We start from the raw sequence: 22,889 nt of genomic DNA, 5'->3' as shown, positions 1-22,889 counted from the left end.
GAATGTGGTCTTATATGGAAATGGAGTGTTTGCAGATGTAATCAGTTACAATGAAGTCACACTGTATTAAGGTGGTCCCTAAATCCAATGACTGGTATACTTATGAGAGAGATTTGGACAGAGACACAGACATACAGGGATAACACAATGGGACAACAGAGACAAAGATTGGAATGCTGCTTCCAGGAAACACCAAGGATTGCCAGCTACTACCATAAACTGAAAGACACAGGGACCAGATTCTTTCCCCAAGGTTTCAGAGGGAATAGGGTCCTGTTCATCATTTGATATCAGACTTCTAGCCTGAAACTGTGAGAGAATAAATTTCTGCTTTTCAAGCTACCCGGCTTATAACAATTCATTATGGCAGCACTAGGAAACTGATATAATAATAAAATTCTTTTTTTTTACATTAAATTACCCTGAGATTATGTTGTAGAAGAGGTTGTGATGACTTGTTGCAAAAATCAGACAAACACATTCTTAAGAAATAGCTATTTAGAGATATGATCATGTATAGAAGTAGATTGCCAACTTTCTCAACTTTGTCCTTTTCCTTGCCCTAAAACTTAAAAAAAAAAAATAATAAGTTTTTTAATCAGAAGATGGTTTATAATATCTATGTAATTGAAACAGAATAACTGTTTCAATTATCCTGAGTATGTCAATCCAAGGATATACTATCCCTTTACCTCTCTCCAATTCCCACCCCATTCCCCAAGGAAATGGGTAAAGTCCACAAGGGTCATAAACCAGACTCAATCCCAAGTCTGAGCCACCACTAACATCATCAGAGGATCTTTACCACTGTCTGTGAAAATGGGCTAAGCTCCACTCTACTGAACTTACATTGGAAATGTTTCAAAATAAATAATTTAAAATGGACTAATTTTTCAAAGGAAGAGAGAACCTTGGAGAACATCTGCTTCATTCCTCTCATTTTAAAGACAAGAAAACTAAGATCAAAAGAGCTCAAGTGGCTTCCCTTGGTTACAAAGATAATTCATGATAGAATCATAGCTTGAACCCACATCTCCAAAATTTTCTCAACCCCATTGTACTTCCACTGCAGCTCCCACCTGGTATCTGGCTTTAATAAGACTCTCCCTCACCATTTCTCACATTATAAGAGGTAGTCCAATGTGCTTTCTTTGGTTTTGCTTTTGTGAAACCTCTGTATTTGGAGTCTTCTCACAATATTTTTAATATGACAAAATGTACTTAAAGATAAATAATGCACTCAGCACAACTCCTTTTTCTTACGAGAATTAGTGTTTGTGGCAGATGCTAGATTGACAGATTTGAAGACTTGTTTTCAAATTATTACCAGAATATTTAAATCCTAAAAAAAAGTAGAGCAAATAACTGTATTTATGTTTACCAGCCTGGAATGATTTTTCAGTATGTCAATGGATTTAGAGTAAGTTCCACAACAAAATTGAAGATGCTTACAAATTGTATATCCAACAGAGATGTTGTAGTAAAACACACACATAGAAATGTGACACACACACACACACACACACACAAATAACAAAAGCAAAACTGGCTGGAGAAACAGAAATGTTCATTGAGAAATCTACCATAAATTTGAAGTTGTAATCAATGGCCAAGTTCTGGTCATGCTTCATGCCAAAAAGAAAAGTAATGGCTAAGTGAATACAATTAATCACTGTATTTACATAACTATCATTTTCCTATGTAAAGAGCTACCCTGGTGAGTGCTATAACACTTGTCAATTAGTTCTAATTAGTGTTTCTGCCTCTAAATGCTTGACTCCACTTTCAATTACAATTGTTTGCTTGCCTATCTTAACAACTACTGTACTAGATATGCTGGCATGAGGTCTGCTACGTTTTTAGCATAAACTATCCAGCCTCAACACCCCTACTCAGGTAAGCAGTGCCATGCTGCTCTCTGTGTAGATAGAGCAATTTCTTGGACTTGTGGGCATCAAAGGATGACTCATTATTGGGTACCCTCATAAAGACAAATTAAACTCCTTCCTGAAACTCCAGAAACAACTAAAAACTTCATTGCAATAATTTTGCTCTAACTTGGACTTTAATTTGGCCATCCCTTAGGATATCTATAAACAGCTCTGAGAGCAGAGGTATAAGAGATGACTGAAAGGAAAGACATCTGTCAGCAAGTGGCTTGAACACATAATATGGAATAAAATTTCTCTGTATGTTTGAAATAAGTGGTGAATATCTAGAGATGTGAAAAACCAGAGATGTGTGTCTTATACATTTTTCTTTATTTGCCATACCATCAGAATTGTGATTTTCTTAGAGGGGGCAGCATGCGCAAATCCTTAACATTTGTTTTGAAAGTATGAATGTTTAGGTATTTTCTCTTATGAGATTTCTTTTAAAAGTCAAATTATCCAGAAAATAAACTTTATCCTTACATAAAGGTAATTTCCTTCTGATTTTCTCTGAATCCCCCATAGAAATTCACCTGTGCTCTTTAAGCAGACTCTGCTCTTTAAGTCTTACAGACACTGGAGGGAGAGAATGGCAAATAAATGGGAGATGAACAATGTTCCATTCATTCTTTCAAGGATCATGGGGTGAAGGTTTGTAAGCCCTGCAAGTAGACATGGTCTCCTGGGAGACAACTGACAGTGCCTGTTGGATGGCCCACCAAAAGGCCTAAACAAATATCTGCCAAGAGAGATAGGAAGACCAAAACTTCAGGTGATTCCAAAAGGTTAGCAAATATTCCCCCATAGGGAAGGGAAAGAGAAACCCACCATTTTTCTATATCAGAATGGCAGCTATATTTTATATTCTAAATTAATCTTTGTAAACCAAAAAATACCCATAGGAAGTTAAGAGATTCAGAATCTTTCTTTTAATATGTGTGAGTTCAAATATGAAAGTTAGGAAGTCATGAACTCAGGAGAACTGGCTCTAAAAAATTATAGAAATGAAGCCTCCTGGGTAGCTCAGCTGGTTGTCTCCTTTGGCTCAGGTCATGATTTCAAGGTAGATGGAGTCCTTTCATCAGGCTCCTTCCTCAGTGAAGAGTCTGTTTCTCTCTCTCCCTCTGCTCTGCCTCCTGCTCATGTGCTCGCTCTCTCTCTCTCTCTCTCTCTCTCTCTCAAATAAATAAATAAAATCTTCTGAAAACATTATAGGAATGTCACCTCAAAGGAAGACACCTTATGAGAAGATAACAAGCAGAAAGTTTTCTGTTATTTCTATTTAGAAAATTTCTTTCTCTAATTCCTACCTAGAGCAGTCTGACACTCCTACATCTGAAATGAGAACTTGACTAAAGAGTAACAATTTCAATGTCTTAAAGTCAAAGTGCAATGTCAAGTTTGCACTGATCAGGAAATTGAATCAGTAAAGGACCAAGGTCTCAAAACATGCATTGTATAGAAGAGCTGATTGATTTCATATATATCAAAATATTCCTGAATCTAGTTAGGTAATATGTTCTCACTGCCTTTTTTTTTTTTTTAAATAAAAGCATCCAGGCAGCCTGGGTGGCTCAGTGGTTTAGCACTGCGTTCAGCTCAGGGCCTGATCCTGGAGACCCGGGATCGAGTCCCACATCAGGCTCCCTGCATGGAGCCTGCTTCTCCCTCTGCCTGTGTCTCTGCCTCTCTGTGTGTGTGTGTGTCTCTCATGAATAAATTAATAAAATCTTAAAAAAAAAAAAGCATCCAAGAAATTTCCTTAACACTTTTTAATTTTAAAATATAATGTATCTGTCAAATAATAAGAGTTATTAGCTAATGGTCAAAGAATCATTAGTGGAGGTACAATCTTTATTCACATATATAACCCAGAAATCTTAAACATCTATTTGAGAAAAAAGAACAGAAAAAATCTACTTGAAAAAATAAAAGGTAGAATTAAGTGATTATGAGACTACTTTAGGAAGGTGTTTGGGGGGGGGGGTTTAGACTTTCAGCAAATTTAACTATTCCTTTCATCTGTATAGAGGATACATGGTCACATATGATAGCTTTGAGATAATAGCTTTGTTTTCTTTGATGAAGAATTACATCAAATTATGTTTTAGGTTATAAATTACTGTAATTAAATTGTTAAAATGGTATTGGAAATTGATTCACTCTTTTTGGAGGAAAATTTATAATTTCTATTAAATATATTTAATAACTATCATTTACAAAATGCCCATCACATGTTAGGTACTGGCCTAAGCACTTACAGTCATTCTTACAACAATTCTATAAGGTAGGTACCAATATATTTCATGGGATCTAAAAAGCCGTTAATTATAAAGGGCACCTTTATGTTACATAAAGAAAAAAAAGCAATGAATTTTACTATGTGCAACATTTTATTGCCATTTATAACTTTTATTTTTAGTTACTCAAAGAGCTCTTCCACAGTTAGACTTGAACTTTTATCATACATCACACGCATGCATATATAACACGGAATATACAAATTAAATCAATTCGCTGAGATTCTTCACTGTTGAGGTCCTGTCCTTCCTTAATTCCTTTTTACTCAGCATTAACAATGTTTGTGTTTTTCTGCCAACTGTTATCCATATTCCATCAAGATTGCTGGGAATGTGATATTTCTTTAAAGAATTCTCTACTAACGTCTCTATGATTTTCTACCAGGTTTTTGACATCCATTTGCCAACTTTGGTCATTAGCACTCTATTTATTAAACAAAGGTGTCAACAACAGAAGGTTTTCAGATACAGCCAAGACTCATATTCCTTCCTTCAAGGTCCTTAAGTGGCTTATTGAAGGGTTACAAGCGTCCAGTCATGGAACCAGTAATAATCTAGGTGCACACATGTCAAGAATGACGTCTGTGTCAGGCTGCTATCCAGCTGATGAGGACTGTTAAAATGGCATCAACAGGGAGATGGATTCCAACTTCAAAAATGGTAAATTACTAGAATAAATGAAATGCTAGGAGACAGCAATGATAAGAGACGGCTTTGTAGAGTGCTCTGTAGCAGACTGCATGAGTGCTGTACTCATATATATGAGGTGTGTACGCAACCTGCCTCTTCTACTTTTTAGCTACCTGACTTTGGATAGACTATTTAACCTTTTTACTCATTAGTTCTCTCATGATAAAATATATACAACAATAGTAACCTTGCGAGGTCATGGTGAAAATCAAAAGCAGTAATAAGTGATACACTTCTGGGTATTTATTCAACAGAAACACTCATAAATTATAATTATATATAAGTCTAAAGAGGAAGATTTACATATGAATAACCACTGTTTTTAACGTTGAAAAACTAGAAACTCTTAAATTTCTATCAACATATTACTATATAAATTACTGTATATACAGCAGCAGAATACTGCAGCAGTCCCCCCTTATCGGTAGCTTCACTTTCTATGGTTTCCATCATCCATAGTCACCTTTAGTCCAGGATCTGAAGATTCTCCTTCTGAGGTATTATCAGAAGGGCGATAGTGGCCCAGTAGTAGTTGTGTCACAATGCTTACATCATTGACCTCACTTGGTCTCACAAAGTATGTATTTGATCATCTCACATTATCACAAGAAGGGTGAGTACAGTGCAATACTTTGAGTGAGAGGGAGAGGGACCACATTCACATAACGTTCTTTATAGTGTATCATTATAATTGTTCTATCATATTATTATTGTTTCCAATCTCCTACTGTGCTTAATGTATAAATTATATTTCATCATAGATATGTTCATCTAAGAAAGAGTATATACAAGGTTCAGTACTATCTGTGGTTTCAGGCATCCACTGGGGTTGTACAACATATCCCCATGGAAGAGAAGAGATTAATGTAAATACTATTAAAAATAATGAGATAGGGCTATGTGTGCTGATATGGAACAATAACCTTGATATATTAAATGAGAAAGCAAATTGTTAGAATACAATGGCTCCACATTTAATATAAATAGGTAAATGGAAAATCATATATATGCATATTTATGTTCATATGGACATATATATATGTGTTTGCATATTGTTTTTAAAATGTCTAAAAGCATGTTACCCAAATATTAACTGTGGTTGTTTCAGAAAGATATGATTATCTATGCTTTATCCATTTCTCCATTTCTTGAAATTTTATGCTGAGTTATAAAATATTTATAATCAAAATTACTGTGAGACTATGCAGCTAGATATTATAAACTCACTTAACTTATACATTTAGGTATTTATTAAAAGACAAAATTATGTACACCAATAGGATGTTAGGAAAATAAGAGGAATATAACTGGATCTGGGCAATAATTTTCCTGAATACATCATCAAAAGTAGCTTAGGTCAAAATTTTTTTCTCTCAATCAATATTCACTCTGTGAATGTATTCTTTCAACATTCTCTGACAATTCCTATTTATTCTTCATATTCTTTTCCCTACTTTATATCTAAATGGGGAGTTCTCTAGCTAGTGGTAGCAGACACCTTTACCCCTCCTAGTAGAAACAGTCATACTAAAAAATGTGGCCCATTTCTGAGTTCATTCTCTGAAATGTGAATTCAATAGCTACTTGGGATCACTTGTGCAAGTGAGGTTTAGGAAACTGTTCCCCTCTGGAATCCTGCTTTTCCTGTGTCCCTATCAAGTAGGAGGCAGAGCCTTATATAAGGGTATTTGATATACAAATGCTCTTTTCAGAACCAAGCCATGGACCTTATCATTAAAAACACATTTTGAACTTGTATATGATTTTCAAGCACTTCACTTCCAGGTAAGCAAAATTCATTGCATAGAAGAAACAAAAGTAATAAAAGCCAACATATGAACAGAGAGATGAGGTAACATGCTATGCTTAGAAAATATTTATAAATAAATGAGAATATATGCTAGTTCATATTAATTCATGAACTATTCTGTGTACCACCACCAAAGATACACCAAGAAGCTTACAATGACCTGCAATCAGCAGTATTTCTGCATCTCCATTTCATTAAGCCATCTTGGCTATCAACTAAGGAGTTTTCTCTCATGAAGCCATGCATATTCCTCTTTATTCCTCTTTAATTGATTCTTTTGTGCAGGTCCTAAAAGGTAAGCTTCTTAACACAAGCATCTTGACATCTTTATTATTAGCATAAAAGTATAAATTGGTACAAGCCTTTGGAGAGGTAACTAAGAAAAACACTCCTATGCAGATTTCTGAATTAACATCCAAATCATATGCCTAAGAACTAAGAATACTGAATTCTTAATATGGGTCTGGAACTTTACTAACTGGTGTACAAGGATTATCCAGTGAGGTGCTGGCCAACTTGCTTGCCAGGAAGGAAAAGGAAAATTCCAATTTATAGCATTTGCCAATTTCCATGGTATAAATACTAACCCCATGGCTGATTTTAAACTACCAAGATTTTAATACCCAGCTCTCAAAATTCCTGAATAATTAACAATCGGCCAGCTTCAGCACATCATTACATTCTATCCTCAAAACAAAACTTGAAATTAGAAATTATGACCCTCTTTTACAGATGTTTAAACTGAGTTAGAAATTAGTCATGTAATTCTCCCGAAGTTCATACTGTTAGTTAGGGGCCTGGGGTTGTCTTTCTTTGCTTTATGCTTTTGCATATGTATTATAATTCTAATCCATTTCAGAGAAAAATGCAAATTAGCAACCAAAGAATAAACTAAATCAGAAAGAAGAAAACCCACAGCCAAACTTTCCTCTGGTGTGCTATTTGCCTAGAAAAACCTGCCACGGTAATGGATTCCAATGGGGTGTATAACTTAGCAGTTAGAAAAAAAAAAAAAAAAAAAAAAACAAAAACAACTCTAGCTTGAAAACAGAACTGACAAAGCTTTCATACATGCTTGACATCTTTTCCTTAAGAATTTTTTTTAAAGATTGTGTTTAGTAGCTACAAAATAAGAGTTAATCAAGGGCTTAAACTTGCCAGATCCATAATGTGGTGATATTTAGTTGGGAAAAAGTGAAAATAACTTCTCCTATAATTATTATTCATCATTTAGTAACATCTATGATTCTATAATATTATGAATATTTCTGTAAAAGAGTAAAAAGAATAACTCTTACAGAAGATTTGGTAAAATAGTCCAGAGAAAAAAGAGATTCAGAAACAATGGCATGGATGATTTTTCCATATTAATTAGAAGCAGTATCCTTTCAAGGAACTCATGGAAATGAAGCTCTTTCTGAAGAGATCTAATGTAGTAGAAAGAAAAAAACAAAAAACTGAGCATATAAATCACCCAGCATTGAAACCTGAGTTTGAGTCCGAGCATTTCTACCTCTGATCTGTATATCCCTGAATAAGCTGTTTGCTATTTTTCTGAGCAAAAATAAATAATAATTCTGGTCCAGATTCAAGTAATATGATGATAACAGTAGCTCATTTTTTTTAAATCAATTTGAATGTGCCAGGTCTTGTGCCAAGTGATTCACATGCACTGTTTCATATAATTCTCCCAACTCAGTGAAGGAGTTCCTACCTCATTTTACCATTGAGAAGCTGCCTTGCTTAGAATATAACTATTAACTGGAAGAAGAAGGCTTCAGAGCCAGGGTTTCTAACCAAAAAAACCTTATTCATCACACTACATTTTGTATGTATGCCATGAAAGGGGACGAGCACTTCTGAAACTGAAATGATGACATCTCCTCCAAAAGGTTGTGATTTCTTGAGATCTGGAACCATGTCATGGTCCTCTATCTGTTCCCAAGTACAGCAACATACCAAATGTGTGAATGAATACAGGAAGGAATGATTGTATTATTGAAAATGGTTGAGCATCATCAATACTGTACTATATACACTATCATTACCCAGAATCTCAAATATGTGCATGCTTTGTTAAATATTTTGAGAAAACCTTCAAAAGGTTTGGGTTTGAGCAGTGATTGGTAAGGTAATTAATAAGATTTACCACCCAATTTTAAATATGCCAGTGTATTTGTAACTGATTTATTAGAAGCTATTTCTCTGTTGAGTGGTAGTTGAAAGGCCTTTGCTTTGAATGCTTTAGAAAACATTTATCATATCATCCTTTTCCAAATTTTGAAAATGTAAAAATTTGTCTTATTTCTGCCTCTTATAACTTACATATAGATATTTACCTTGACAAGGACTCACAATGGGGTATTTAATAAAAATAGGAAAATGTTGATTTGAGCTTCCAAATGTTTAATGTTTATGGTCCACATAAACATTAGTGGAATTTTGCTTAGCTTCATTTCCTTGTTTCTGGAGTTGACATTTATTATTTTGAGCTAATAAGACCAACATCACTAGGATAATCTCTGTTTAGAACAGTTAATATTTCTGCTCCATCCCACATATATGAAACCTTATGCTCCAAATCACAAGGGAATGAGTACAATTCATTATCTTATAAAAACAGAAACAAAAGATAACAAACAACACATGTCCTACTCTAATGGATGAGAATGGCAAGCTTCTTTTTTACAGGGCAAAAAATACAATCTCCCTCATTATAAACTGTCATAAGCATTTATAAAATCTTTTTTTAGTACATTTTTAGAGTATTTTGTGAAAACTTCCTTTCCTTCTACATAGTTGCTTCCCAGTATGATTTCTGATTTATTCATTTCCTTACTCTTCATATTTACCCTTCTATGTACATGTTCTTTTTCTTTCTATTCATTTTATTAGACTTGGGGCAGGGATAGTTTCTTATTTTTCTTTTTTTTAAGATTTTATTTATTTATTCATGAGAGACACACAGAGAGAGAGAGAGAGAGAAAGAGAGAGGCAGAGGCATAGGCAGAGGGAGAAGCAGGCTCCCTGCAAGTAGCCCAATGTGGGACTCAATTCCAGACCCGGGGATCACACCCTGAGCCAAAGGTAGACACTCAACTGCTGAGCCACCCAGGCATCCTTCGCCTCTCTTTCTTTCTCTGGCTCCTTACACAGTACATGGCCTATAGTGGATAAGCTTAATACACATTTCTGCTAACTTTTCAGTCATTCCATTTTATTTTCACTATACAACTCTTTGTGGTACAACCTGGTATTGACAAAGAAGACAGTGAGGGTGCTGGAAGTGAGGGGAGTGAGAGAATGTGTGATCCATTTTTTCCACCTTTAAGAATGTATCTAGTTTTTCTAGCATTAACCTGAGCACTATCAGACTACCAGTTAGGTCAAACAGAGTCTTTCGAGAGAGTCTCTGAAGAGGACTTAAAGGAAATTTTCCCCTCAACAATTAGCAAGCATAATTTATTCACTGGAGGAGGGTAAATTGGGATAATCCACAGAGATTCTTATATTTTGTAGAACCAGCAACACATACCATCCCCCCTTCTTCAATATTTAATAGAGTATGTTCATCCACTACTTAGCACAAAAGGTTAACAAAGAGTTTCTCAAACTTCTTAAAGATGGACCTTATAGATGGACCGTGAACCAGAGATTTGTGCCACATCTTTCTTGATAAACTAGACCATGACATTCTCATCATAAAACTCCTTCACAGTTGGCACACCTAGCAGGTTGGCTTTAATTCAACAGACCATGAGATTCTATTACAGTCCAGTATATCCATAATGTGGGTACTCCTAGACAAAGAATTTCATGTTTAGCCAGTTCCAACCAAGAATAACATAATTATAATTCTTTTTTTTTTTTAACTCAAGTTCACTAGATTAAGAATTCTGAACTTTGGTTTCCCCTAGGACTCACTCCTCAAAGATTTGAAACAGCTTAGAAAAGACAAGGATTGGAGGTAGTGGGGTGGGGAGGGGGAGTAATTGCAGCCAACATGATGTCTTTGTGGAGTCATCTGATTCTGTCAGCACAGAAAATAGAAAGAGTGGAATGGAGAACAATTGGGGTATTTTTACCAAGCTCTTAGAGCTTAGCCTACTAGGGGTAACTGTTCTGGGAAAGAATTCAAAGGAAGCTGAAAAGATTGCAATGAGATTTCAGTTCTTCCTAGTCTTCTGGTTAAAAGGACCATCCCACAGGCTAAGCTTTGTGGGGACTCCAGAGAAGAGAGAGATCTCATCTACTTTAAGAATCTCTGCATTTGAATATGGCCAAAACCCCAGGCATTGAAACTGCAATCTGATGAGAGAATTGCAAAAGAATGATTCCCATTTTAGCAGCTTTGTAAAAGAGCATAAAATGTTGTTGTAAGGAAAACATCCTGGCTGGCTGGCTGGCTTGCTGGCTGGCTGGCTGATTCCTTTCCAGGCTCTCCTTGTAAGAGACTGTTCACCAGACTAGAAAGAATAGAAAACTGTGACACAAGCTTGTCAAAGTAAAACCAAGAAGTGACCCAGTAAAGGACCCAGCAGGGCATAACCCTGGAAAGCACTTCTACCAGTAAAGAACATACAAGAATAGACTTCGTTTGAACATCGCTGATTAGAACTGAAGTATCAGTGGAACCACAAGAAGGAATGGCACATGAGACTTTGGTACAAGAGCAACAATATATAAGTGACAGGGGTTTGCTTGCTCCAATCAATCTATGCACCAATGCATCAAGAAATACCTTAGTGCTTTGTACATGCAACACCGAAGGGACATACTTTTCAAATTGCTACATTCAAGCAAAGCAACTAGCTATAACATACTCTATAAAACAGTATTAGTGAGTAAATGAACAATAATAAAGCTAATGACTTTTTGGAGTGGGAAGAGATCGTTTCCATCAAAAATCTTTAGAGAAGAAAAAAAAAATCTTTAGAGAAGGACTCATGAACGAAGGAGAATCTGATCTGGTCTTGACAGGTGGACAGACATAAAGAATGAGGAAATGCATTAAGTATGGCCCAGATGTGGTAATGGAACACAGAAAATTGGAAAAGCGGGAACACATAAAGCATGGTAAGGATGGATACAATGGCATACGCATATAGATACATATACATCTAATCGTGTCCTGAGATATATAGACATAAATAGGCAAACAGATAGATTGACAGGTCTTCCTCTCAAACCTAGCCTTCTCTTTTTATTCCTAGTAGCAGCACCACTTCCTAGATTTGTGACCTTGGTTTCATTATTTAATCTCTTCCAGTCTCAGTCTCTTAAACGCAACATGGAAATAATCATTGTCCTTAACTTATTCAGCTGTTGGATAAATGAAAATGAGTGCTAATAGGCTTGAAACAGAGACTGGGCCATTTTAAGCACTCAAAACATGTTTGCTGATATTACCATTTTTATTGCCATCTCCGTCAGGTCATATTTCCTTCATTTTCTTGTGGTCCTCTCACCAGAATTTGAGCTGTTTGAGGGCAAAGAGTGTCTTATCCATTTTTTTACTCTAAACATCTAGTATATTCCCAGTAGAGTAGGTGCTCATAACAGTCTCCTGAATGTTGAAATGGTTCCTCATTCTATACACGTATATCTACATTTATGTATCATAGTTTCCAGGTTCACATGCTTCTGTTCCCAGGCCTTCTCTTTCTAGACTGCTCTATGTTCTTCCTTTCCTGATGCCATGGGCTTTGCTTCTCTAGTGTTGTATGTAGTCTAATGGTTGTTGTAATCCAGGCTGTTAGTTTCACCTACAAAATTTCAGAGCAGGAAGAAATAGTAATCTGCAATTAGTAATCCATGATTCTGGCTTCTGACCTCCCAATGCCATATATCCAATTAGTGAACTCAAAATGTGAACACTGAAAGAACACGTATCTAAAATAAATACCTAGTTAATGTGCCCTGAGTGTTCTACTCCCAGTAACTACATTAAAACATTTTGTTTTCTATAGGTGTGAGTACCATTATGCCAGCTTACATCCTGGAAAACAAATCTATTGACATCCACACACTCTAGAGGGTTAAGCCTAAGTTAAAAGATTATTCCCTTCCCTAGCTACTTAGATTACCAAAAAAGATAGCCATATAAGATTACTTCGCCTTTTCTGACTTTAAAAAGTTGCCTGCTTGCTACCTTTTTTTATCTGAAGCCTGTAGGCAGATTCTAATTTGGCCCTGCAAAAAAATCTGCTTGGCCCTGGGCTGAGGGAAGATGTTAATTTTCATGACTGTTTTAGAACACATCAAAATTCAGTATGCATTTTTTCAGGATTTCAAAGCAATATGCTTAAAACATGCAATTTAGAACTAGAACATATAGAGCATTTAAAAATATTCAGGTTTTACCAAGAATCCATCCGGTCTATTATTGCAATAAGTAGGATACAAAGATATCTTTATCTGGTTGTGAATGAAACTCTATCTACTTAGAAAAAAGTTCGAAATAAAATTTTAGCTCTTTTAATTCTACAGAGGTTTTCTAGCTTTGACAGTAGAAATTTGGTGTGGTTGAAAAGAAAGAGATTATAAAATTGAATATGCATTAAGCATTTCTCAAAAATAATTGTAAAAGAAAAATGGTTTCTAGTCCTTAATATTTATCCTGAATATAGCTTAAGTTAACACTCTTAGCCTAGTCAACAAAATTAACCAAAAAATTAGAATAGGACCTAATCCACCCTGAAGGTCTGTTAAAACGGGCACGTTGAACATTTCCACGGACTTCATCCACATTATTTGTGCTCTCTTATTATTATTATTTTTTTTTGTGCTCTCTTATGTCAAGCAGTGGTGACTCCTTCCTGAGAATAGTGGGTAAGAACTTTTAAAAACAGTCCAAAAGAAATGAATTTGTGAATTTCCACCTCCTACATGTCAGAATGCACTTCTGTCAGTTTTAATAAACTTGTTCCTTTTGGGTTGGCATTGTCCTGTACTCCAAGAACACCAGAAGTTGGAGACTGAATGGAAATGTAGTTACAGATGTTAAGTCTTTTTTAGCTGAACCAAATGAATGTTGAAACGCATTCAGTTACTTTCTGTTCCTCCCAACCAAAGTCCAAAAATTTCTAGTATCAAAATGAGATCAAGAATGAAATAGTGAACAATCTCATCTGCATGTAAAGACTTCAGAGGGTTCAGCTTTAAAAAAGCAAAAAAGGAAGAGAGAAATGCTTCATTATAATTTTCTGCGCCACATTTTTAGGCGAAAACTAGCGGCAGCGGGCTTTGGCCCCACTCAAAGATGAGAGACATGAAATCCACCTTAGCATTGCTCCTGAAATAAAGCAACAGCTTAGCCTTTCGGAGGCAACGAGTTTCTGATCATGTATTTTCGGCACGAAATTCAGCCACTGTTGAAGCACATTGTTCCTTCCTAGAAATAGATGCTCTATCATCACAAAGGTTAACATGACTTGAGAGTCTACTGTGTGCGGGTCTCTGTGCTAAGAGCTTCACACATATCATCTCATTTAATGCTACAGTGACTTATAGCATGAATACACTGAAACCTCCATTTTAAGAAGGAAGCAGAGTCTCAGAGAGGTAAGTAGCCCAACAAATCACAGGTAGGCATAAGCACAGCTAAGACCCAAACCAAGGCAGTCCAAATTCGAGGGTCCTCGCTTTTGGTGAAAGTGTAAGAAATCTAGATTATGCACTAAGTACCATAGCAGTCAATACTATAACAAATTAAAAATTTTAAAAAAATCACAATCATTTCAAATTAAAAAACAAACAAACAAACAAACCTTGACAAATGGGAAGAAATCCTGCTTGCATGTTCTTAAGAGGCAGTTCTATCAGATTCTATTTCAGTAAATTCCAACAAAGCTTAGCTGAATTATTTCACTGAACTTTTACTATAACATTTTTACAAACCACAGTTTCTGATCAATGATGCTTTGGCTGTGGAACTGAGCACATGGTAATACTTATCCCTCTATACTTTGAAATCCAGCCCTCTATTTACCAAGCATAAAGGCAAATGCCAGTTAAACTACTCTTAGTTCCATCTTTCTGATGTTCAAGCACAGGAACAATTATCTCCATCAATATTTTATGGCCTAATCCTAAACAGACAGTGCCACAGTGTAGGCAATCGTCCTGTTAACATGCTGTTAATTTTCAGGCATAGAGGCAGAAATGGACTATACAGTTACTGAGAAGGCACAGCAGTACATTTCCCTAAGGTAAAATTCTCTTCACATTCTCTGGTCTACCTTCATTGATAATAAGGGAATTAGAAACATTTCAGAGTTGTGTTCAGTGGGTTAAGCTTGTTCACTCTTTAAAATTCATGGAGAGAAGGAAGCTTTCTCAGTTTTCCAGTTTTTTGAAATACAAGGTTTGCAACTCCCCTATTCAAACCACATATCTCATGATCCCACCTACCTGCCATCTTATTTTGTTTGGTTCGGGTTTTTTTGACTTAACACTTTAAATAGCTATTATTATGTAACAAGAGTCACAGCCCAGATCCTTGAAATCTAGACCACTGGACATCAATTAGAAATATTTCTATGAAATATGAGATAAGAATGCCAATATAACAAAAGCCATAGGAAATTTTAATGCAAATAATTTTTACAATTTCAACATTAATACAGAGTACTTCAGTCGCCTAAATAATTTCATTGAGAAGATCACAGCATTGACTGTATGATTAGTTCTCTTTCTTTTCCGATTCTCATAAAAAGATTGAAGACTAGGGTGGAAGGATGTAGGATGCAAACTGTCATATAAGACCATTCCTTGTAAAAAAATAATTTAGAGGAAATGTGGCCAGAGAAATTATGTAAAGATTCAAAGAGCAGGAGTAACAGTGGAAGAAACAAAGGATCCTTCTTTATCTGTTTATTGATAGGCTAAATACATTTCTGGCAGCTGTACTTGAGAATAGAGTCTGTATTATCTTCCCTGTGACTTCAAGTTTGACCTTAAAATTTATCTAACCTCCGCTAAGTCTGATACAATTAGTCTTTAAACCCAACTTGGTTATGACTTTTTTTACTGAATAGAAAATTTCAGCAAGTTTCCCTCTCAAAGGTAGCATACAATTGAGAATAATTTCAAGACACTTCCATTATTTTTTTCTCCCTTTTTGTATGTCATGAGTTTCCAGATTTGCAAGTGTTAACTATATATCAAATGTCTTGTCAATTTTAAAGAATAATGTTCAAATACATTTCTCCTAAATATAAGGTAATAAATATCAAATTTGTCAAGGTTGTCCAAATGGAGTAAAAGCAAGAAAGTTTGATCAGTTTGGAAATCTGGTGGACTTGGGTGACCATGGTAATAGATACCTTTTACAGGTTTGAGAGGAAGGGACTTTATGTCTTTGTACAATTCTCTAGTTCTTATAACACAAAGTGCAGAATGTCCTTGTAAGACTATTTCTTACTTCTTTGCCAAATACAGTTCTTAAGTACTATGTTTATATAACCATCTGCCATGTTTACATAGCAGAACTCAAAGGCAGAAATCTTTCCTTTGTCAGAAGCATGGCTGTGCCCATAAGCCTATCTAGTATATAAATTATTTTGGAGTAAATTAGAATCCTCCTCCATTAATGTTCATTAACTTAAAAGCAGGGTCAGGCCTAATGCATACTGGAGAGGTAGATGGCTTTGCCTTAGAAAACCCTGTCTCCCTCCTGTTGCTCTCCATTGATAATCTAGTGACTGCTGATTGCCTGGTATTTTTCATGTTATACCTCACCTAGACAATGTTTCTGCCCACCTCTCTCCCTTCATTCATTCAACAAATATTTATTGAGCACTTACCACATGTCACCAAGCAGTGCTCCAGGGAGGTATTGGAGTTCTATTAATGAACCAAAGAGAGATCGCTGGCCCTGTGCAGCTTATATCTAAGAACAGAAACAAAAAAGAAATAATAAATAGAATAAATGCATGAATTATATAGGATGTTAGCAGATAATACGGCTATGGGGAAAAAAGAAAGGAAAGTAAAGCATGGTAAAGAGGATGATGATTATAGAGCTGGGGAGGATAGGGAGAGGATTGTACTTTCAAATAGAAAGGCCAGGGTGGGCCTATTGAAAAAGCAGCTTCTTTTCCTTTTTTTTTTTTTTTTTTTTTTTCATGAATAATTCTTTTTTTTTAAAGTACAAAATGATTATTTTTTTTGGTATTTTTTTTTATTGAAGTTCTATTTACCAACATGTAGTATTTACCCCAAAGATACAGATGCAGTGAAAGACTGAGATACCTGCACCCCGATGTTTATAGCAGCAATGTCCTCAATAGCCAAACTGTGGAAGGAGCCTCGGTGTCCATCAAAAGATGAATGGATAAAGAAGATGTGGTCTATAGATACAATGGAATATTACTCAGCCATTAGAAACGATGAATATCCACCATTTTGCTTCAACATGGATGGAACTGGAGGGTGTTATGCTGAGTGAAGAGAAGGCAGCTTCTGAGTAAAGAAGTCAGCCATGTGGAAATATGAAGGAAAACTTCCAGGAAGAAAAGACCAATTGCCCTAAGGCCAGAGGAGGCTTGATGTGTTTGGAGAACCACAAGGAGGCCACTGTGACTGAAAGAGAGCAAACAAGGAGAACAATAGAGGAAGAAGTGAGAAAAAAATAAAATAAAACAAAACAAGCTTAGGGAGGAGTGGGCCTCTTGGTAGACAACTGGAAAACTTTGGCTATTAAATCCCATTCCACAGAGTTCTGTGCTTTGTTAAGACTAGAGATGAATAGATTGATGATATATTTATTTACTCATTCATTTAATTCTTTTTTTTTTTTTTTAATTTTTATTTATTTATTATAGTCACAGAGAGAGAGAGAGAGAGGCAGAGACACAGGCAGAGGGAGAAGCAGGCTCCATGCACCGGGAGCCCGACGTGGGATTCGATCCCGGGTCTCCAGGATCGCGCTCTGGGCCAAAGGCAGGCGCCAAACCGCTGCGCCACCCAGGGATCCCCATTTAATTCTTTATTTATCCATTCATTCAACAACTATTTATGAAGGCATACTACGTGATAGGCCTCATGATAGGCAGTAAGGCTATCACAGTAAGCAAAAGCAGACACAATCCCTGTCCTCAGGGAGTTTATCATCTAGCAGACGCAGACAGACAGTAATCTGATAATCACAGGAGAAAGGCTGTGATGAACAATCAAGCAGAGGGGCAGGATGCTACTATGGAAGTCAGGGATAGGAAAAAGTAACTTAGTTATGAAGATCAAGAACAGTGCCCTGAGAAAAAAGCAATTAAATGGCAAGTGAAAGATAAATAGGCAGTAACGAGGCAAGCTAGAAAAAAGTGCTTAGGGGAAGGACAAGTGACAGGCTGAAAGAAGCAGGGTGATAGCAGAAGACTGAAGGAAGGTGGAGAGGTTGGAGTCGGAGAGCTGAGGAGTGTAATGGGGGTGAGTCTGGAGAGGTGGGTTGGAAGGTGGATTGAATACCCTAGGGCTCAAAGGCTATAATAAGCAGTTTGTCTTTATCCTAAGCCCATAGGGAAGCCACTAAGAGATTTTAAGTAAGGTGGTGACCTGATTGGATTTAAGTTTTAAAGATCACTAATCCATATTGAATATGTATTAATGAGTTTATGTGTCTATCCTCTAGATAATTTGCTTGCATTTTAAAAGGAGCCTTAGAGAGGTAATCCTGAACGCAAGCAGATCCTGGTGGGAATTTTAAATATTGCAGCAAATGGATGAGAAAAAACAAGTCAGGTAGGGAAATTATTGAGCAGCCCATCAATTAAGTCAGAGAAGGAAGTCAGATTCTATGTATTAAGCCTATAAAATATGGCTTTCATTAAACTATTAAGATGTCAGGAAAGAACAAAATATTGGTTTTGTGTGAATACTAAATCCCTTTCATTTCTTTGATAAGCATTTTGAGGCCTAGCCATGTTAAGTGACTTTCCCAAGGTCACAGAGAAATTTCATAGCAGTTCATCCGGTGTAAATTACTTAAAAAAAAAAAAAAAAAGGCAAAATGGGCAAATTAATTTAAGACTTAAACTAGAAGGTGTGGACATCTTAATGACTCCTAACTCTTTTGTTTTTACTTCTAAAACATTATGGAATACTTATGTCCATACAGCCTTAAAAATCCTGCTGTTCTCTGGGCACAGTTCATAAATCCCATTCAATAGCCTCATGTGCAATATCTTCCTCACAGTTGTGTGTTGAGTCTTCTCAAATTAGTCCTCAGAGGGAAAGCTGTTTGGTGAGCACCTTTCCTCTCCATCCTCAGCACTACCCCTTCCGACTACTACCAATGCCACATGTATTTGATTCAGTCAACCAATATTAGAACATCAATTATATGCCAGGCAGCCTGATAAAGTACAAAGATTTAAAAAATTCCTATTTTCCAAAAACTCAATATAATGAGAGCAATCATCAAGTAAATGAATAGTCACAAATAATGTCACAGTTTCTCTTTAAAGTTGGATGCAGAATGCTGTGGAACAGGACAAATGTCACAACTAACTCTGCCACAGGTGAAGCAGGCTTCACAGAAGTGACATAAGTTGACAGTTTTGAAGGATATGTTAAAATCTACCTCTGGTTGGAGCAAAATAAGGATTTTTCTTTTTCTTCTTTTTTTTATTTTTTTTAGATTACATGGGGTTGACACACCTCAAATTAATTTTATTCAGCTGTCTTTTGGTATAATGCTATGGCTTATATTGAAGGACCCAAAATGAAACATTTTAGTGAAACTAAATCATTGTTTACATAGGACCTTATTGTGTGATTAACACATGGTCCCTTTGTGAAGGCACATCTGGTACCAACGTGAATACTAGTTGAACTTCCTCAGAGTTCCCGGTGTTTTGGGTTTTTTTTTTTTTTTCCTCCATTAGGGATCCTGTTAATTGTATAACTGAATAAGCTTCCTTTTTTCCATTAGAAAACCTGGGGCCAGGGATCCCTGGGTGGCGCAGCGATTTGGCGCCTGCCTTTGGCCCAGGGCGCGATCCTGGAGACCCGGGATCGAATCCCACGTCGGGCTCCCGGTGCATGGAGCCTGCTTCTTCTCCCTCTGCCTGTGTCTCTGCCTCTCTCTCTCTCTCTCTGTGACTATCATAAATAAATAAAAATTAAAAAAATATATATATAAAAAAAAAAGAAAACCTGGGGCCAGATTTGAACCTAAATACTTCAGACTTATTATTTTTATTTCTTGCATGATTCTATGTATTTTAACACGTGTATAGACCATCACAATCAGGCTACAAAACAGTTTCATCATCCCCAAAATAATTACATCCTTCCTCTACCACAACACTGGCAACCTCTGCTGTTCTCCACTCAAATGTCATATAAATGGACTCATCTATTACATAGCCTTTTAAGACTGGCTTCTTTCACTCAACATAATGTCATTTGTGAGAATCATCTAGGTTGTGGCATGTATCAGTAGTTTGTTCCTTTTTATTGCTCAGTATTATTTCACATCATGGGTATACCACAGTTTGGATTTTTTTTTTTTTTCCAGTTCACAACAGTAACATTCAGAACTGCTATCAACATTCATCTATAGACACTATGTTAATATAAAGTTTAATTCCCACAGATAAAAATCAGGAGCGATACTGCTAATTCAGATGGTAGATATATGTTTAACTATATAAGAATCTGCTAAAACTGTTTTCCAGAGTGGATATACCATTTTGCATTCCCATCAGCAATATGTGAGAGTTCCATTTGCTTCAGTCCTGTCAGCACTTGGTATTGTCAAGATTTTTATTTAAGCCATTCCACTAGATGTATGGTATTATCTCACTGAGGTTTTAATCTGAATTTCCTTAAAAGCTTAGAATATTATACATCGTTTCATGTACATATTTTCCTTGGTCATTTTAATTCTAAGTTCACTTTTGCTCTCTCTTCTTTTTTTTTTTTTGCAACCTCTTTTAAATTTATTATATAATTCTGCTTTTTCTCCATGTTATTGAAGAAACTTAGTGCATTACTAGTATGAGTATAAATGCATAAGTTAAATACAAAATAAAGTCAAAGAAATGTAGCATTTCAACAAATTCCAATTTAAGTTCTTTATTATTTTTGTCTTTTCCTATATGTATTTTGTGGTCTTTGAAAGGTACAAAGCACTGTTTTTTTCTTCTTATTTCTAAATCTGATATTTTCTAAGTTCTGGAATAAAATCTAGAAAGAAAAAACAGTAAATCACTGAAAGCAGACAAAATAATGCTTTCAACAAAGAACCCCATGGAATTGTCCTTTTGAAATGTTATTACATTGTCTTTGTGTGCATGTGGCTCTGCCAATTGCATTCTGCAATTCCTATTCTCTGCCAGCTTTGGAGAAGGATAGAGCCAAATAACTGTGGGTTTTTTGATCTACTTGTCACCAAAAAGTTTGACAAAAGTCTCTTAAGCATTAAAACTATAAAAAACATTTACAACAGGATCAGAAAAATCATACAGTTTAACTGAATTGGTTCTGCATTAAATCCATGGTTTAAACCAGGCTCATTAAAAGCACGAATCTTGTTGCAAACCTGGGATTATTTCAAATGAAGTGATTCATACTTTGGATAGCTGCCATAAAAGTTTGGTAAAATATGATAGTTTCAATTAACTTTTCATTTGAAATTGTGCATGTAAAATGCACAGCTAAAAGCAAAACTCTGGAATACTATATCGCATTAACAAAAATGCCTCGTCATTCCCTTGAGAAGTTACGGCAAGTGCTCTTCCAGTACATACTGGGAAATCATTGTACTTGGTATACTTCTAATGAAATGCTTGTCTGCCAAGTCTATGAAGCTAAGCCTCTAAAATCAAGAGGACTTAGTAAAGGCTTCAGAGAGATCTGTGTGTATTTTTTTAAGCTTCTCCAGGGGATTAGCACTATCTGGTCCTTGTGGAGTGACTTCCTGACTGTTGGTCTCCCTCTTCCCAAAATGGTTAAAGAAGGTTTACCTTGAGTCCAGTCTGTACTTTACTAGAATTTCAAAAGTAAGGAGAAGACCTTGCATCTCCTCCACTTGTTTGCTACTGAGTCCTGGACGATTTTTTTTTTTTAAGATATATTTATTTGAGAGAGAGAGAGAGACAATGTGTGTGTGTGTGCGCGTGCACGCACATGAGTTGGGGGAGGGACAGAAAGAGGGAGAGAGTCCTCCAGGAGACTCCCTGCTGAGCATGGAGCCTGATGTGGGGCTCCATCCCAGGCCCCCAAGATCTTGACATGAGATGAAGTTAAGAGTCAGATGCTCAACTGACTGAGCCACCCAGGTACCCCTGGACTTCTTTAGGAGAGAAGGAAGAGAGTTAGGGACAACGGAAGGAAAGAAGAGGGAGAAAAAGACGGAGAGGGAGACAGAGATGGAAGGAAGGAAAAAGAGAGGAGATGGGGGAAGGAAGGAAAGAATTGCTTCTGGACACGATAAAGTCTCAATAAATATTTGTGGAATGAACGAATGAACAAATATAAATTTCTTAAAAGAAGGTATCACAGTATAATGGATTTAATCAATGGATAAACAATAAATACTACATTCTTTCTTGCTAGATCCCGAGTACAAGGGAAGGGCACTGGGAAAGGACACCACAGGTGTCAAGTAGTTTGCATGATTTTGTCTAGAGCCAGCCCAGTTTGACTCTGTCTCTATGTGGATGAATTGTTTGATGTAGTTTAGCATGTTCATAAGCACAAGCTCCAAAGGCAGGTTTGCTGAGTTGAAACTCTGTCACCAGTTTCTGACTGTCCTTAAACATCACCACTTCTGTGCCTCAATTTCCTTATCTGTTCAGTGAAGATAATAGTGATACCTATCTAATAATGTTGTTATGAGGATTTAGAGTTAACAGAGGTAAAAACACTTAGCAAGCAGAGTGAAGCCTTAATGTATTGGTTCTTATTATTTAGTAAGAATAAATGATGAAAAGTATATCAACCTATTGTCCAGGCTACATAGAGAAAGAGTGAAGATACCATGTTTGTGATTGTGGGCCTACAAAATATTGAACTGGTATATTAATAAAAACATTTCTGTTGTAATTATTTAGTTGGTTTTCCAGGAAAATTAGCCTACTATCAGTTTAAACACTTTTTCCTTTGTTAGGCAGTGTCTTTGAGATAAGTTAAGTGTAAGATTCTAGAACTGCA

The 22,889-nt window shown here is 36.1% G+C and overlaps 1 long non-coding RNA gene across 1 annotated transcript in view; it reads right to left on the bottom strand.

Moving 5' to 3' along the window:
• Positions 1-22,889, bottom strand: part of LOC140613070 (uncharacterized) — a 658,442-nt gene that overhangs the window by 150,210 nt on the left and 485,343 nt on the right. The window contains exons 14-15 of the long non-coding RNA XR_012014181.1: positions 16,986-17,315; positions 16,538-16,623 (exon numbers count right to left, since the gene is read on the bottom strand). This is a non-coding gene — a long non-coding RNA (uncharacterized lncRNA). The remainder of the gene's footprint in view (positions 1-16,537; positions 16,624-16,985; positions 17,316-22,889) is intronic.

This window comes from Canis lupus, chromosome 2, assembly GCF_048164855.1.
Source record: "Canis lupus baileyi chromosome 2, mCanLup2.hap1, whole genome shotgun sequence".
Lineage (NCBI taxonomy): Eukaryota > Metazoa > Chordata > Mammalia > Carnivora > Canidae > Canis > Canis lupus.
The sequence above is the reverse complement of the archived record's forward strand: the minus strand, read 5'-3'. Positions and strand labels throughout refer to the sequence as shown.